Source organism: Buteo buteo, chromosome 1 (assembly GCF_964188355.1).
Source record: "Buteo buteo chromosome 1, bButBut1.hap1.1, whole genome shotgun sequence".
In the NCBI taxonomy this organism is placed as follows: domain Eukaryota; kingdom Metazoa; phylum Chordata; class Aves; order Accipitriformes; family Accipitridae; genus Buteo; species Buteo buteo.
In genome coordinates this window covers 12,532,576-12,551,043 of record NC_134171.1, presented here as the reverse complement: position 1 = coordinate 12,551,043, position 18,468 = coordinate 12,532,576, and the positions used below count along the sequence as shown (strand labels likewise).

General features: G+C 38.5%; 1 protein-coding gene across 5 annotated transcripts in view; it reads left to right on the top strand.

The window, feature by feature from the left end:
- Positions 1 to 18,468, top strand: part of SORCS2 (sortilin related VPS10 domain containing receptor 2) — a 587,964-nt gene that overhangs the window by 447,049 nt on the left and 122,447 nt on the right. The window lies entirely within an intron of this gene.

Sequence of the window (18,468 nt, the reverse complement as noted above, 5' to 3'; positions counted from 1 at the left end):
CATGTCAATAATTCAGCCACGTTGAACCAAGCCACCTACAGTGCCGCTCCTTGCTGAATGTTGGGAGATGTGTTAATTCAGCATGGTAATGAAAATACATAAATGTGTCTGAATAACAGGGAGCTGGGGTGAACGACTAAGAACCAGGGTTGAACTACTAAGCGCTACTATTGAAACATAAAAAAGGTTTGTCCCTGCAAAATGTAGGAAGTTCTGTTCTGGATGTAATTATATAAGCAAGACTGGCAGATAGTAAAGAGATGATGAAGGAGGGAAAAAGCACCTGTATTGTTCTCAGGTAAGACTGAGATTCATTTTGTATCTGTATTTTTTACAAAAAACAAGGCACATAGCAATCCAGTTTGGTGAAAATTGAATTACTTATGTATAGAGTAAGAATTGTGAAGAAAAATCTTTTCTATTACGGGCAATGTGTTTTTATACTTCTCTTGAGGTGATTAAGAAAATCATTTTGGTAGTCCTGTCTGAAGATAAATTTTGACGCTTGCCAATCATTCCTTAATTACAGTTGTTTATGACTTGGGAGAAGCTGGCTGTGTGGTGTGAGTAATGATGATATCCCCCGTGATTACTCAGAAGCCAGCAGTACTTGTAAGGTTCCCTGCAATTTTTGTCTACATGAATTGTACAGAAGCCACTCTGGGATATAATATTTCTCAAGCAGCCAAATACTGTTCCTCAGAGGTTCTTAAAATTTCTCTAGTAAATATATTTTGTATGTAGATAAAACCAAAATAACTTAAATCTTAGAATGATTTGCACTGCTGTAATTCTCTGCCATATTTTGCTGCCATGGTATATATTCCCACTTGTATTGCAACACACTAGTACTGCTTTGAGGTAAGAATCATACTTGATTTTCCTTCATTTAACCATTTGTCTTTTACAAGATGACCATTTCAAGGTGGAAGGCTATGGTACATACTCAATGCTTTCCAAATTGCTAATCAGAATGGAATGGGTTGAATTCAGAATAGATATTGGGGAGTGAGGGAGAAAAAAATTCTGATAATTCAGCAGTATTTCCAAACTGTGTATTAATTTATTTGCAGTGGGACTCCATGGGTATTAATGTCCTGCTTTATCATATTACTCCCTAGCCCACTGGGAAAGCTTGTCTTTGCAGAAGACAAAGCTTTCTTGGGATTTGGTCTGAGGGAACGCTAAGAACCTCCAGCAACCGCTGTATCTTCTCTTCCATCTGCAAAGGGCACTCTTGATCTTGTATTCTCCAGAGTACAGAAGTGTATTTATTTTAATAAAACTTCAGATTGAGACTGTGCACAAGTGCCTCTTGAAAAATATTTTTAAGGATCTCTCTGTGATCAGACTATATCATTCCATTAATTCAACTAAACTGATACAGAACTCAGCATCCAGAAACACCAATAACTCATAATGCTGCTGGAGTGACCTTCTTTCCTGAGGCAAAGAATGGCTTATACTGACTTGTAGTCAGCATGATTTAACATGATGTGACTTTTGATTCCTTTTTACTGAGTAATTCAAGTATGTTCCATTCAGAATTTGTAATATAATGGTGAATGCTGTGATTCTGCTTTTTCTTCAGAGTGGTGAGACTGCTAGTGGTAATTACTGGATCTAAAAATAGATATATTAGCTAACTTTCAGATCAGAAATAGGAGGGGGGAAATGGAGTGCTAATACAAGTGTGAACTTTTCACACTGAATTGAGCACCTCTTGATAATATGAACGTCACCAAGTACTGGTGTGCTATAGAGGGTAAACCAGCTCCAAGGCCTAAATTCTTACACCTCTGAAAACCAAGACAGTCATCACAAATTGTTTTACTTCAATAGATGGTCACAGAAAACCCAATTCTGCAGCCTCCTCTTACATAAGAAAGGATTACTTACTTTGCTAGAACACCGTATATGTTAAAGTGAAGAAGGACTCTATAGACCCCTACCTCCAACTCTATTTTTTTGAAAGGTCAAAATAGATCTGGACTTCATAGATTTAGGCACAATTTTTACACTGGCAAATGTGTTTGAACCCGATTTTGTAGCAAGGGTTTTTGTTTCTCAGGGTAAAGATTTGTATCTGTTAGACTGAGCTTCAACAGATTTAATGGTCTTCATGTTTGGCTCTGTTATTTCTAGAGGGATCTATGAAGTTCAATTAGTGGAGGTTATACATACTTTATGGAAAATCTGCTTTTGAGACTTCTTTTGACAGCACAGATGATGTTTATTTTTCTTCACCATACTGTTTGTTTCCTTGTTCATCAGTGGCTAGTATTTTGATCTTCATTATGCCCATTGCAACAACAGTTTTACATTATATGATCAAAACGCCAGCGTGCAAAATGAGAAGAAACCCACACAGGATGAAACCTGTGTGCTTTTTTGGAGAAGTGTAAGTAGGGATATTCTGAAGTACTTACAGCAGAGGACAGTTTAATATTAAGTCATATTTTAATTCCATCATCTTAGCCCTACAGTGCACATAAGTATTATCTCCATTATGTTGATGGGTATTATAAAGAAAAGATAGGTGAGGTAAACAGTCCCCCCAAGTCTTAGAGTGAATTTCTAAGAAAATCTTAAATACAGCTTGGGATCCTGACTACCTCATGGCTGCTTTTGCTGCCTGCCCATCACAGCCACATCCTTGTTGGGATCCGAGAGTCATCTTCTGGTGGATCTTGTTTAAACTATTAATGTAGCGGTTTGTCATAATGTACTGGTCTATGACCAGGGTGGGCGTTTTTGCTGTTCCTTTTCTAGAGTGTAACCTTCAGCAAAGGGTTTATAGACACCCATCTCAAAATACAGCAGAGTTGGCATAGCTGTAGGGTCTTGTGTTGATGGGGAAGGCTTTGTGAGCATGTAATTTTATTACAAATCTTCTGTTGAGAAAAGGCTGTGTGGTTTTTGCAGGCGTGATATATGTTTGTGGAGTGCAGTGTGCTTTGGGAACAGTTACTGTACCTTGTCAGCTTGCATTATGTTACAGCATTCACAGCAAATTGTTTTGTTACCATCACTATATTGCAAAAAGTACTCTTCAGTGAATGAAACTTCTGAAGGTGGGGGTTTTTACTCTTTATATTTAACAAAGTCAGTGTGGATTAATAAAGGTCATAGCTGATTATTTTGCCTAAAAATACAACAGATAGATTTGGGAATAGATACAAAAAAATATAATGCATTCCTAAGTTCTGAAGGAAAATGTAGACAGAATACTGACATAAAACCAAACCATTTTTCATTATATGAGAATTTAGAGTATCACAGGATCAGCTGTTGATATTGTGCTAGATAATGGGAACTACAGACCATCAAATGCTTTCCTGGGGGGCCCAGATCTGATAAAGATACAGGGCAGCATAGAAATCACTTTAACTACAACTTTTGATGGAGATGCTTATATGAATGTTTAAATTACCTATAACCTACACTGCTCATTCTCCTTCTACTTCAGTGATAGTTTGTCAACTTGCAGTTTCACTTAGACATGAATAACTGAGAGAAGTCAAAAGATGTACCTGGGGGCTGGAGGAACAAAATACAGAAATTCCCAGCCTAAGCATGGTAAATCTTGGACACTAATGACAATACAAACTTGAAATGCATATTGTAACATGATCTATATCTCATTAATGTTTCCAAAGCCTTGCAGGCATGTAAAGACTTTGTCCCTATTCATTTTACTGGTGAAAAAACAGAGATAATGTCTGGTTAATAGGTTATGATATGAACATGTAGGTAGGCTGCAAAATTTAGCTGTTTCGTTTCTTTCCAAGAAATGTCTCAATATGAGACAGACTTTTTTCAGTGGGATTGTTTTATTGTAGAACTGATTTTAGCTGGAAATCAAATCTGCACTATGTTGAGCCATATGGCCCCACTTCACTGAAAAATGTTTCTCTGTAGCGGATGTAGGTTCCATACTCCATAAGAAACTATGGCCTAAATCTGAATTCACAAATTCTCTCAAAAACCAAAGACTAAACATACTAACTGTAAATTTGAATGTGAATAAGAAAGATGTCAACAATTGTTTTGTATTAGAAAAATATTGGCATCGTACTGCAGCTGCCCTACCTGGTTGGATTTCTGTAAAAACTTGTACTGATGACCTGTGCTCTGTTCAGCAAGGGAACCAGAGATTCCCCTGATGTCACACAGAGAGAGAGAGAGAGAGATGGGAACCGGATAAGCAGGTCTCCCCTGAGGCTTGACAGGTTGGGTATGTTGTTGTTGAGAGTTTGCAGGGATTTACCATTCCCCAGAATTGATATAGGCCACTCCAAAAAAATAGCTTCAACTTCTTCTGTCATCCTATTTCAACTAACTGTTGGCAATCTGACATTTCTTAGTCAGGGTTTGTTTTCCAGGGGAACAGTTCAGCTTCTCAATGGCTTGCAGTGATTACTCTCAGTTAGCATGGTGCCACAACAGGTTGTTTAGGCACCAGCCTGCATTGTTCTCTTTTATTCTCTTCCTCCTTGGCTGCAGTGATTATAACAGGATGAATCATATCTGACCTTTCATTAATACCCACTGCCATGATTGTTTGCAAAATCACATTCATAGCTCCATGATACTGAAAACTCTTCCTAGTGATAAACCTTGGAAAAGATGCTCAGAATAGGAGGCTAAGCAGACTCAGGCTTCTCTGTAGGCATAGATTTAAAATCTCTGAAAATTGTGGAAAGCATGAAAGAAGATGATATAATTGGGAATTTCTGATGCCAAGCAGTTTGCAGATCACACCACTAGTGTATCAGCAGTAGTACAATGAATGAAATTAATGGAGCTGCTTTCTGTATCTGACGGTGGAAATGAGGGCAGTGTGTTGCTCATATGAATTAATTTGCCAAAAATATTTGATGTCTCTTCAAAAATTGCCAGGTTCTTATTTAGGGGTTAAAAAAATAGAATTGAGTTCAAAAAACACTCAGCAGCTCTCAGCACTTGGAGTGACCAGTCTGGTTTGTGCAGCTGTATTTATTTACTTTTATCATGGTTGCACCTACAGGCAAAGGTATGATTGAGCTCGGCACTGTCCAGATGTGAAGCAGAGAGACAGTCTTGCCCTGGGCAACTTGTAATCGGGCACACAGAGAAATGGGTGTGCTGAAGCCGTTTGAAAACTTAGCTAGGACTGTAGGCATGCTGACTGCATTTTAGATGGTGGGATCCTCTTGCTGCTTTGTTTACGAATCCTAACTTCAGTATTATTTCTGCATCCACAGGCACCACCTTGATTTATACAGCTAAAACTCACAGAAATTTTGGTTATTACTTTCTGAAACATTCTGATTTAGGATCCTTTGGTTCTGTATAATCATGCAATATTGTTTAGTTATCAAAGACAAAATATTTCACAGACCACAGAAGTCTGTTTGGCAGCAATTTGGGAAGACTAGCCATCCACCTGGGCAATCTTTCTTCTTGAATGAGGCTTATTTTTTCTCTTGGTTTTGGGTTTTGGGGGGTGGGGTGGTGTTTTGTTTTGGTTGGGGTTTTTTTTCTGTAAATATAACATCTTTGATGTCTTTTAAGTCCCATAAGCCCTTTTGTTTCAGTAGCAATAAATGAGTTATAACCTATTCCTCTACAAACTTTTTCTTGTCTCCTTATTAATTCTGTCAAAGAAATGCCTAGGAGCAAGCTGATGAAGTGAGGTAGATTTGACTGTAAGACACTGTCATGCAAGAGAGTAAATAACCCTCTCTTCCCCCTGTTCCCCCCCCCCCCCCGCATCACTGAACTGTTTAACTTGCAATAAATTATCAAGAACTGTTAGTAAATTAGTATGCCACCTGGGATGGGATGTTGATTATTGTGTGATTTCTGTTTACTTTTCTGGAATGGGCTGCAGTCTCAGATGAGTGCTTCTTTCAGGAAACTCACTTGTAGAAATGACAAAGGACCATTTTTTCTGGATATAGATTATACTGAGAGTTTTTAATTAACTTTTAATTATGTGATAGAGGCTTTTCATATCTCCTAGTGTTTCTTTTTTTATGTCTCATCCTTTATGGCTAACTCACACCACTCAGCCTCCACCCAGTTAGTTGTGTTGGTGCTTACAAGTTTTTTGGAGCATTACCTCAAATACAATTGATATAAAAGACCATAAATCTTCTTATGCTTTTTATCAGTTGCTAGCTATGGTCCAGGGCTACAATGGATTAAAACTTAAGAGGTGAAGGACAAGGTGTCCTGGAAAGTTATACTGGCAATGATTTTATAAACATAAGAAAGTACACTATGTTGTTAGCAGGGCTAATACCAACAGGAAAAAAAAAACCCACAGAACAAAAAGCAAATTTTGAAACAAATCTGGGGACCAGAAAAGGTCATTTGAATGTATTCTAGAACATAGATGAGCAATTAAACATTCCTAATTATAACTGATGCTAGAAAATCAAGAGTGGAATCTCATCCTTCTAATTTAGGAATCTGAGATTCTGACTCATCAAAATGTTAGGGGCTTGGACTACAGGGGACAATCAACCCCACTTTACCTAGGCATCTAGCTTTCTCCAACAAGATGGATAGAAGCCTCTGAAAAACCCAGAGGACAATCTAGTCTTCGTAGCTTCAGTGCTTGCCCTTCACTATAGGTTGTACAACTTGTGCATCACTTGTTTTGTATATCCCAATTCTTTTATTATTATTATGGTCTTTTTATTATTATCATTATTATTTTCTTCTTTTCTGTTCTATTAAACTGTTCTTATCTCAACCCACAAGTTTTACTTTTTTTCCCCCCCCGATTCTCTCCCTCACCCCACTGGGTTGCGGGGAAGTGAATGAGCGGCTGCGTGGTGCTTAGTTGCTGGCTGGGGTTAAACCACAACAACAGGGAGCAGCATTTGTGGGGAACAATGTGGTGGTCGTTGTTGAAAAAGCAGCAATTGTTAGGTGCTTCCAATTACACACATATTTTTTTTTAGGATGGTACTTTCAGAGCCACATTCACTGTGCAGGCTGGAGAAATGAACTGGTAGGAAACGTGAAGTTCGACAAAGTCTAACACAAAAACAATCCTCTACCTGTGATGGAATAACTCCAGCAACTGTATAAATAGGGCTGGCTGGCTAGAAAGCAGCTTTGCAGGAAAGATCTGGGGTTCCTTGTTGAACTCCCAAGAGTGGAGCAGTGTGCCTTTGCAGCAAAGAAACCCAGCCACACGCTCTGGAAAGAGTGTACACAGCAGGTCCAGGGAAGTGATTCTTCCCTTCTGTTTAGGAATCTTGAGACTGCATCTAGAATAGGTCCTTCAGTTTGGGGCTCCTCCAGACAAGAAAGGCACTGACATACCATAGGGAGCCCAGTTGAGGAACAGGTAGATCCAGAGCTAGGGCACAAGAGACACGAGGAGCGGCTGAGGGAGCTGGGCTTGTTCAACCTCAACAAAGGCTCAGGGGAGATCTTATTGCTGTCTAAAACAGGGTGTGCATGAAGCTGGAGTCAGACTCTTCTCAGCTGGACTGGAGGTAGAGCCAACAACACCAGCTGTAACATGGGAAACTCCCAACAGCTTACAATAAAACAAATTTTTATGATGAGGGTGGTTGAACACTGAAACAGACCATCCAGACTGTGGGATCTCCATCCTTAGAGATATTCAGGACTGGAGGAGACATGGTCCTGAACTATGTCCTCTACTTGGCCTTGCTTGGAGGAGGAGGTTGGATTAGATGACCTCCAGAAGTCTCTTCCTACCTATATGTGTGTATTATTCCCTTCTCTTCAGCATTCTAGGAGTTACACTGGACAAATAACTCCCAGTAGCTACATAGCCTGTCCCTTAGCACAACAGATGATCTGAGGATCATAGGCAAAGGAGAGGGAAAAACAGTGAGATGAGCTGAAGTTGTTATCTAGGAATAAGAACATGTTCATTTGAAAGGAAAGAAAGAAAGGGGAAGACTAAAAACATGCAACTTCCAAGTAAAAAAGCTATATTCTAATGCAACACCTGGGCAGTATCCATCTGGGTCCATCACACACTGGAACTGCATCTCCCAGAATGATACCTAATTACCAACTGAGATTAATTGTTTTTATCCTTTCTGTCTAACCCAGGTTATTTAAGACTGCCTGTTCAAATCCAAAGATGTACAGGTCTGTGTTCTGTTTGCTGTGTATGTGCACACCAGTTGACCAGTAGATGTAATAAAAAACATATATATCTGCACAGCTGAGATTAGAAATTGGCTTTGGAGCAGTAAGGTGTTCTTCCCTCATGGAAGTTAACTCTAGGATAGTGAGACCACTGGAAGCATCAGTATAGTATGGTCTTAATGTACAGTAAAGGGCTGAAATTTATTATTCAGTCATTGGAAGTAGATGGTACTTTAAACTGAAAGGTTGAAGTTGCATTGCAGTAGGGTTTTGTTTGGGTTTTTTTTTTCATAAGAACAACTGGTATTAATATGAGCATTTTTTCATGATTGATACTTATTTCTTTGACAGCATGGGGGGGGTGGTGTGTAAGAAGGAAGAGTTGCTTTTTTATTTAGTCTTAAAATTCATTTTGTTAATATGGGGCTGCTTCCAATAGTCCCATATTTACTTCCAATATGCTTGAGACAATCCAGTGACTTGTGTTGTATCTGGTATGTTCTGCTAATGAAATCAAAATATGAACAATATGGCCATCCTGAGGAGAATAGCGGAGAGTTTTTTTCCCTCCTTTCTTTGTTGCAATGCAATTGTTCCTGCCAATATATCTTCTTCAATATTTTGTTCCCATTCCTGAATTTCTCTGGTTTTGTAGTTCCTCCATTTCCCTTTTAACAGCACCTGTAAGCACATACGTATTTTTATTCCCATCTTGTTCGTATTGATGTGAAATGTAGAGAAACTGTGATATATGTAAAGTCTCATAAGACATTGGTGTTACAGCCTCAAGAGTGCAAAATCTTGTAAGTGCCAACGTGGTGGTAAGACCAATGTTTCATTTCAATTCTGCTTTGGATGGGGTCAGTTCAGGGTCTGCAAAATGGTCAGTTTGCAAAGTTCCTGCTGACTGAGAACAGAATTGGCACCCAGAATTCTGAGAACAGAATTCTGAGAACAGAATTGGTATCCCAAGACTAATCTTGGTCTGATGTTTTTAGAGCTCTGTGTAGCTGTCTGTCTTAGAAGGAAAAATAATATCACCTGGATTTTCTTTTTCAGTATCAGCCATAATTCATAGCTGAATCTCTAACAATATTCTTGCCAAGAGAGAAAGCTCCTGAAATCTTACTAGCTGCCTTCTGTGTCTGTAAACACACTGCCGGGATCCAAGCTCTCCAACTTCTCATTTTCAGTAAAGTTTTATGTTAATAAAAATAAAAAAAATCCCCTGGATTAATTACAAACTTCTCATGAGGATTAAATATGAGTAAAAGTGAGAGAAAGGGGATTAGTAGAAAAGTTTGTGGATTTGTTTAATTTCATTTCCTATTCACTTTTCAACTTTTCATTAAAATGTATTGAAAAAGAGCCAAAATAACATGCTTGGGAACAAACATAGAAACAATAACCCTTGCCCCTGAATTTTACCAATCTAGCAAATGAGCAAAATAACATTATTTCTGTCTTGGTTTTGATGACATGCAGCCTTTTCTCTCTCATACATATAAGAATATGTACAGAATTGCCTAAGGTTTAGTAATCACAGCGTTCAACAGGGAAGATACCAAGACTTGTTCCTGCAGCGACACATATAAGTACTCTAACAGCTGATCACAAAGTCAGTGTCTCTGTCCCAATAAATATTTTCTATCTATGAGCGTAAGGTGGAAGAGCCCCAGAAGGAATACCCTGTCCCCCTAATTTGTTCATGGGCCTTAGGAATCATGCTGGTAAATCTTCTGATGGAAGTTTTCAGCAATACATTTCAGTTATGGCAAAATGATGCTTTTCAATATAAAAAATGTTTTACACATTATCTTTCAAAAGCTCCAGTCAGCACCCATCCCAAGTACACCTGGAGAAAAACTAGTGCAATGAGTGCCAGGCATGTGCATTTACTAAAACCCTACCTCAATATAAAATGTGTACTTTACAACTGCAGAAATCTAAGCCGTGATGGAGGAAGGTTTATTATCTAGAGCGCTGCTAGAATAAGGCACAGCGGTACTGTATGCTTGTGAATATAAACCCTCTATTCTTCGGTGAAGTCCTTTTTCTATTAATGAGATTCACCCTAATGGGACCAAAAATTACTTTAAAAGACATTTCCTTTCTGCTTTTCAAGGGCTTTTTTCCAGTCCATTTGGACTGGATATCAAAGATAAGGGGAAATATTTCAATGGCAAGAGCTTTTATAATTAAGCTTTGTAGCCTACATAATGGAGATATGGCCAAATTCAAGTGAAAAGTAATTACTGTTTTTCCAGCATTTGCTTCTGCTGCTCTGCCTCCCTTTCTACTCTCCCTTCCATTTTCCCCTTCAAAACCACATAATCAGTTGTGCCTTACATATGAAAGACTTGCTCAACACAGCTCTTTCCCCCAGGTTTGTATTTTCCTCTGTGGTCTAGGAGAGAAAAGCTGTTCAATCTTTAACTATACCCAGACCTCCCTTAAGGAGAGAGCCTACAGTTCTCAAAAGGAAGCAGGTGCTTCCTGAAGGGTAAGGACTTTTAACAACTCACTTCGTAGTGCCAGCTACCCCTTTAGGTGTGGGAATGGACATGTTCAAAATACAGCGTGAGACACATCTGAGAGACTTTGTAAATGACGGTAAGATGGGCGTGATGTTTATTGTTTTCCATTCTTCAAGAACCTCTCCCAGTCACTGGAGCCTTTCAGAGCTCTCAGTGATTTCAGCCAGCTGCTTCAGCAACTTTGGATGCAGCCCATCCGTTTGCATAAACCTGTGGGTATTTGCAGATGTACATGTGTATGCGCACACACGCACACATCTCCAAGTTTGGAAAATGCTACTTATTCTTTATGATTTGTAACAGAGTCGTTAGGTACATTGATCTCCATAAGAAGTGTTCCATAGAATTGGGAGAGAGAGGAATATAGGTACTTGAAGTTGATGCCTCAACTGGTGTTAGGGATATCTTGGCAACATTATGGGAAGGCCTTTGGCTGCAAGAACACCAGGAACCTGTTGAGTACTTGGGATTGGAGGGGGCAATTTGTGCAAAGTGAGATTCCCCAGAATAATGTTTTGAGAGCTCCCTTTTCCAGTTTTCCTAGAAAATTATTATGCAGCCTTATAATAGAACTGAGTTTCATAATAAAAGACCAAAAGGCACACCTGTACTATTTTTAAGGCAGACAAGTGTTTACCTATTACACAAGACGATGAGGTCCTGATCAATCCCATATGACTCATATTTTTAACCACCACAACTGCCTTTCTTTCCTTCATATTTTCCTCCTGTCCACTAATTACCATCCATGTAATTTGTCTTTCAGTTTAGTCCAGTTTTTGCCGCTGACAAATTAATGGCTGGCGACTAGGAACTGTTTGACCTGTTTCTTCATTAAATTAGATCAACACACATAAGCAGTCATTTGCTGTGCATCCATTATCCTGTTTGGGAAGCATTGTTTATTTTTCTCTGTGATGTCTTCAGGCAGAAAATATTTACAGGTTTATTGGAGGTTGCAAAATAACTTCTTGAATTAGATTAGTCTGTGAATGCTCAAGCTAAATAGATCAGTGTGTGCCTGCTCTGTCTGGGAAATACTGATGTTTGTGGAGATGTTGGTGAGAAAGAGTCAAACTTGCCCATTTCTGTTGTGCAATCCAACCCCCTTTTTTTTTGTCCAAGACACGCAAAATGTCCTTATTTTATGGGCATTATAAAACCTGGTTAGGGAACATTCCCCTGCTGTGACAAGAATTGGCACTATGCCTCCCCCAGCACTGTTCCACACTCAGACTGCTGATTTAGAGCATACTGGGGAAGACTATCTGATTTAGTTCCAGGTATACTGGAGTGCATAGTTTTAAATGAAACCATTTGAATATGCAAAGATATCAATATGATGATCATCCCACAAAAAATCTCAACATTCAGTTTTGCTCTTTTTAGATGTAGGAACTACACAAAGGATATATTAAATGATCACTTTTGCTGAAGAATTAGCAATAACCAAGCTGACATTGGACCATGCAGGAAGACCAAAGGACTCTTCTGTTTTCACTTTAAACAGAGACAAAAAAGTAGTATCTGTAACAAATAGTATTAGGTTCCTTCATGTCAATCTTATGTACCTAATCAAGCTTCTTTTCCTCTCAGTGTTATGTTCAGCCTGTGCCAAGAGATCCACTGGATATATTAAAGATATTCCTTATTAATTAACTACTTGCTCATAACCGTGCCAATGTATTTTGCAGAAGATAAACAATGTATGTGTACCTTAGCTCTGCAAGATAGGTGCAAATAACACTAGAAAAAATAACTGTTAAAGAAAGGGCTGTCTATGAAGATGTTCAGTGCAGTTTCTCCTCTCCTTCTGCTGTGACCTTCAGCATATTCACACCTCAGTATATTGCAGGAATACCAAATTTGCTTAATATGTGCCAGTTTTTTAGAATTCGAGGGCTAGCGGCTCGAGTTATTGCTCTGAAATGTTTTTGAACAGAGCATTCCTCATGAAAATTTGGCCTGCCATGCTAGTAAACTGACAACAATTTTTTGGTTCCAGCAGGTTACAGATGGATGAGATTTCTTCCCATGGAGGAAGAGGTAGTGATCACCTTGCTTATCCTACCCAACACTTCTCTAAATAAGAAGACTGAAGAATTGAGCTGTAATTGGTATCCCCTGGAGAGTTGGTGTAGTCAGCATCTTTGAGGTGTTCAGTTATAGATATCTGGCAGATTTAAATGTATACAGGTTGCCAACAAACTGCAACAGGGCAGGATTTTCAGGCTGGTCATCAATATCAGTCAGGACTTTTGTAGGTGTTTCTCTGTGGGCATTCATTATTTATGATATGTAACCACCCTTAAACTTGCTTCCACTATAGTGAATCCCTAGAGAAAAAACAACTATTTCAAAACTTTCCTTTTATGATCAGATTATATCATTTCAGGCTTGCCTAGTTGCAGTGTGAGCCAGTTGTTTTCTGTCCAGTTACTCTGATCACATTTTTCTTTTAAGGTGCTAACTCTGGTATTCATTCCTTCTTCACCATGTCTCATGTGTTACCAACTGCTTCAGTTGGTAACCAGCCCATTTTAAGATCCTAACCTCGTAATATTCACTCCACTTCCTGAAGTGCCTAATATGTTGCTGGTACTGGATGAATAATATTACAGCTTCATTTGTGATATTGCAAATGATGAATGAGCTGACCACAACACAGGGGGGACGAAACTGTACTACGTGCTTTCCATTCGCCCCACCAGGAGTGCTTCAGATTATGTCCTCAGATTATGCGATCAGTGTAGTGGATATTTCTCGGGAGCCATCCTTAACATTCCCACCTTCCCTTCCCTTATGGCAGTTCTCATAGAGACTAGTTGCTGTTTTGAAATGCATCTGTGTGACAGCTTGAAAGGGGCTCTTCAAGAGAATGCACAAATTCTAGAGGAAGCTGTGAATGCTTACCATGAAAAGTAATATACTGTTCTGGGATTTATGTACATTCATGTATGTATGTATTCCATCAATGTGCATTTACGCAATTGGGTTGCGCACAGAAGCTGATTTTCTAGCTCTTAATTTTCAGTGATTCATTAGTGATTAGATTCACTAATAAGTGACATCTGTGAGGAGTGAATTTGGGTGCAACTTCCAGGAAAAATCTACAAGATTAAACTGCTATCTGGAAGGCATTTTATTTCACTCTGCTTGGAATTAACCTGGGTTGATTCTTTAGATATTGTTTTTACCAATATGAGAGTAAAGGGACTATATTTCACTCTGCAGCTTTGCAATTTTTGAGTTATCAGGTCTTTCATACCATCCAAGATAAAAATCATAACCCTTGGCAGTCCACTTTGTGCGTTTTATGTATGCCATCTGAGAAGCAACATCTCGTTTACAATTGGGACCAGGAGCTAGAGTAATTTCTGTATCAGCCAAGCATATCTAATAACACATAAATAATGTAAACTGTAAGAACAAGAAAAATAGATGAGTTAGTTACTTAATCTGAAAAATGTTGAGGGTGTGACTGCAGTGCTGCAAAGCTCTATGAATACTGCCCCGAGATTGGCAGTACTGCCACAAAGAATATTGCTCTTCGGAACACACGTAGGCATGCAGGTTTATGTGATGGTATCACTAGGAGTTTGGTGCTGCCCTGTGCCCAGCAGCCTTGTCTCCAGTTTAGCTCAGAACCTTCATCTAGGTGTTGACATTACATGTTCTTAATGGCAGTTATTTGACCTTAGTAGGGATGGCTCATAAGTTTGCATTGTTAAGGTTTTTGCTGGAGTGAACTCTTTAGGATTGAATCCCCATAGCCAAATCCAGATAGAATTCACTCCAGTGGGAGTTCAGTCTCCTGGAGGTGACTGAAGAAGTGTAGGTGCTTCCTGGGCACGCTTGGCCTCTCAGTGCATGGCTGCTGTGTGCTGAAATGAAGAGTTTCTGTATTTTGATTTCTTACTCAGCCCAAAGGAGGTTTCTTCCTTCAAGGTCAGTTTAGAGTGCTGGGGAATATGAAGTGTCTTGATTTCTGACCATATACAAGATTATAGAATTAAAAAATGGTATGTCTCATCTCTCTCACCACTTCCTGCAGAAATCTCCTGTGGCAAGTCAGATGCTGTGAGTCTAGAAATTTCTTCACGATGGACATTTTGACTTTTTATTTTTTCTTTTTTTTTAATACTAGAGAAACAGAAAGGAAAATAAAAGCTAGAATTAAAATTAAGATCCGTTGCTGAAGCTGAAAGAGACAGCACAATTGTAATAGGTTAGAAGATTGCCTTGTTTTAGAGAAAGTGCTGATTAAGATCAAATTTATCTTGAGTTTACATTTTGATTGGACCTAAACTGAGGGGAGGGGGGTTGTATTTCAGACCCAGTGCAAATGATGCATGTTAATATCCTGTGTTTATTGCCACTTGAAATTACAGCATAGCTTTGAATTGCTGCCAAATCTACAGTTAAGACTCCCTAGTAATCACTGTGATTATTCCAAGTCTTCATGGTAATAGCGGAAGAAGAAGTATGATACGCAAGCTACTGTAGCCTAAGCTGTCAGAGTCTTTTTATCCTTTGGGGCTCAGATTGTGGTTCCGCCCAGTGGAGGGAATGGTTAGACATGCACATTGGCCAATCAGTCCTGAAAGAGAGATTAAATAAATGGATTTAATTATGTTATTTTCAGATTTATTTGGCTTTTATATTACCGCCTGCCTCACTAACTTTTCCTGAAATGAGGAAAAGCATAGCTTTTCTTTATTTTTGGAATGCTTTAATTCATATGTTGGCATGGTGTAGTATTTTTCATTTTTATTAGAAATCTTTTTTGCTTTCCTCCTGTTGATCTATAACATATCCTATTTTTACTCATTTTCTTTACAATCTGTGGGATAGTTTATCTCCTTGAAATATTCTTTTACCTCCGCTTAACTGTTGGAAGTTGTAGATTTACACCTGATCTGAATGTATACACATGTTTTATAGTGGTTTACTTAGCTGATGGGAGATTAGGAAGAGAGGTCAGGGATAAACAGAAAAATATAAAGTTACAATTTACTAAAAAAATATTAGAAGAGTCTCACAGGAGGGAGAAATGCTCTGTAAAATGATGTTTAAAAGAAGCTTAAGTGAAATTTAGATGTGATTAAAATCTGTTCTGGTTTTTGGATACACAATTATTCAAGCAAGTAGTTGTTTATTTTGAGTTAAAAACCTCAGCAATCACTGTTAGTCGGCTCTCCGGATAGTATGTCCCAGTTGCATCCCTTCATCAGTTGCTAGCAGGAAGGTTTTGCTATTTGTTCCAGTTACAAAGTAAACAAAACTTGTTATGGAAAGCATTTAATGTGGGTACAATATTTACTCTGGAATATTTTCCTCAATAAGTAGTGTTAGCCAGCAGGCAAGTCTGAGTACCCAGTGTGTTAGCTGTGGGAAGCAAATCTGTATGCCTGGCACATAATGATCAGTTTAAACTATTGAAATATAAATCAGAACACTGAGTGAAATTAAAAAATATTTCATTAAATGAATTATGATCTGTGTGTGAATAAAAATATAGTTAGGGTCTTTGCCATATATGCTTAGATGTCTACAATCTTTAGGCTGTTTTTTTTCTGATAGATTGAACTCTGAAAGATACATAATATTTTTGAAGGACAGCGTTAGCAAATATCACAGTGTGTTTGCATTTCATTATAGCTAGCATTTTTCTTATGACTTCAGTTTCTAGAATGATGGTCTCTGCAAGCTGCTCTTGGGTCCTCATTATGAAACTTAGATGTGCCTACACTCAAGGCTCATTAACAGTGAAAAACACTCCCAAATTTATAAACCTCATTCCTTTATTATTTTGAAGCCAATATTTTGGTATTTTTGGAAGCGTAAGATTTATTGGGCCAGAAAAAGCAAGCAAGACAATAGTGCTTGTAGTCCCGAGATTGCCATTCTGTACAAGGGCAGTTTAAACCTTTTCTGGAGTATATGCCATACTGATTTGTTGTCTTAGTTGTATACATTTTTAAAAACATTAACAGGAGGGAATGAAGATAATGATAATTACAGAAAGTGTTAGTTGGACTAGAAGACTGTATCCAAAGATATTAAGCTTTCTATATGGAATTACTACCTTACTGCTTCTAGTGATACAGCATGGAAGGACTTGTACACACTGCAAGCTAAGCATAGGTGTCAGGACCAGCCTTGTGCATGTGTTAAAATGCGAGGGTGTGCTCGGACACAAGCTTCATCCGGAATTGTGGCGCTCACATTGCAGCTTTGCTTGTGGAGTTTACTTTAGCACAGTTCTGGGTCCTTCTTTCTGTGATCTGGTCAGGAACCAACAGGAATGAGCACTATATAGCTTGCTCAGCATGCAGATAGTTTGAATTCATTTATTTCCAAGAAAAACTAGCTATTTTGAGGCTGAGTTACAGATGGTAGTGTGGCAAGGAAAGTACAAATCTCCATGCTGGGCATAAACGCTTCTTCACTCCACCTTGCGATGCAAGCAAAGGGACAGGGCAGCACATGACAGTCACAGTCAATTTTAGGTTGGTGCCGTGCCCTCTGCAGAAAACCTGCCAAATGAGTGTGTTACAGGAACATTTGAATGCTGTATCTAGGCCACCAGCAGCATATTTGGAGTGTATATGTTAATAAATTAAACAGATACTGCCTGAAGAGTTTACCAAGAGACATAGGAATAAGAGATGGCATTTGTGAAGGTGTCATTTATAGAGGTTTTCCAATAAAAATGACATAGTTTCCTACTCTTGGGTGAAGTACGTAATTTAAAAAATAAAAGATCATAGCAAGGTTATGGGCTATTATCTTGCTCTTACTGACCTAGTCACACAGTTAATAGAAGTACCTTTGGCTTAATATATGCTCTAGTGTGGGGTTTCAGTGGTGGACCATGGACCCTGAAGCACGTGCAACTCTCTCATTCAACAATGTACTTCAGTATGTGCCCCGTTTTAGGTGTATGAAAGCTATGCAGAAATTAGTGCTACTGTGTATGTGCTTCAAGTACAAGTGTGCATTCTTCAAGTACAAGTGCACATGCTTAAGTAACCTGTCAAATTAGAGCATCAACAAATGTTGTATTTATAGTTTTTCCCCCAAGACCAATCGCAGTAAAAGCTCAGTCCAGCTGTCACATCTGTGTAATTCATTAGAAATTTTGAATTTTTAACTTCAGCTTCAGTTTAAAAAAGTGACTACATAAAAATTGTACTGCTTTGTCCAATATTTTTCTTCCTCTGTATTCACATTATTGTAATTCTGTTTGCATAACTTTTTGCCATTTATCTCTGTAAGCGATTTACAGTCACTGTATCATAGTGATCAGTATTCTGTGGTGTCATCTACATCATCTGCTAAATATTCTAAATACATTTTGAATTCAGGGTTTTTATTTTTTTTAATTGTTTTTGAAGTGTAAGCCAAATACAGCCCAGCTGGGCTTTGAAAACCTGTTTTGTTTGTAGGCTATCAGTTGATAAAGGCACCTTTTTGAATGCAAACTGGACCCATTTGACCTGGAAAGACAATAAAAATGCATCCTCACATTGGCATTTTTAGAACCACCCTATAACACACTGGCCAACTGCAAAAGGTGAAGAAGTTGAAAATTCTCAGAAGAGTGAAATTCTCATTAAATTATGTGGGGAGAATTTCTTTGTTGCTGAAAGCCTGATATGAAGTTCACACAAGGAGACAGCTCAAGCTATTACTACGTTTGAGTCAAGGTATTATTCGGAGCTGAGAAGGAAATGCAAATAATTGATCGGCATATTTTTCTGCATTAAAGTGAATTGCCTTTTTATCCTAAATGTTG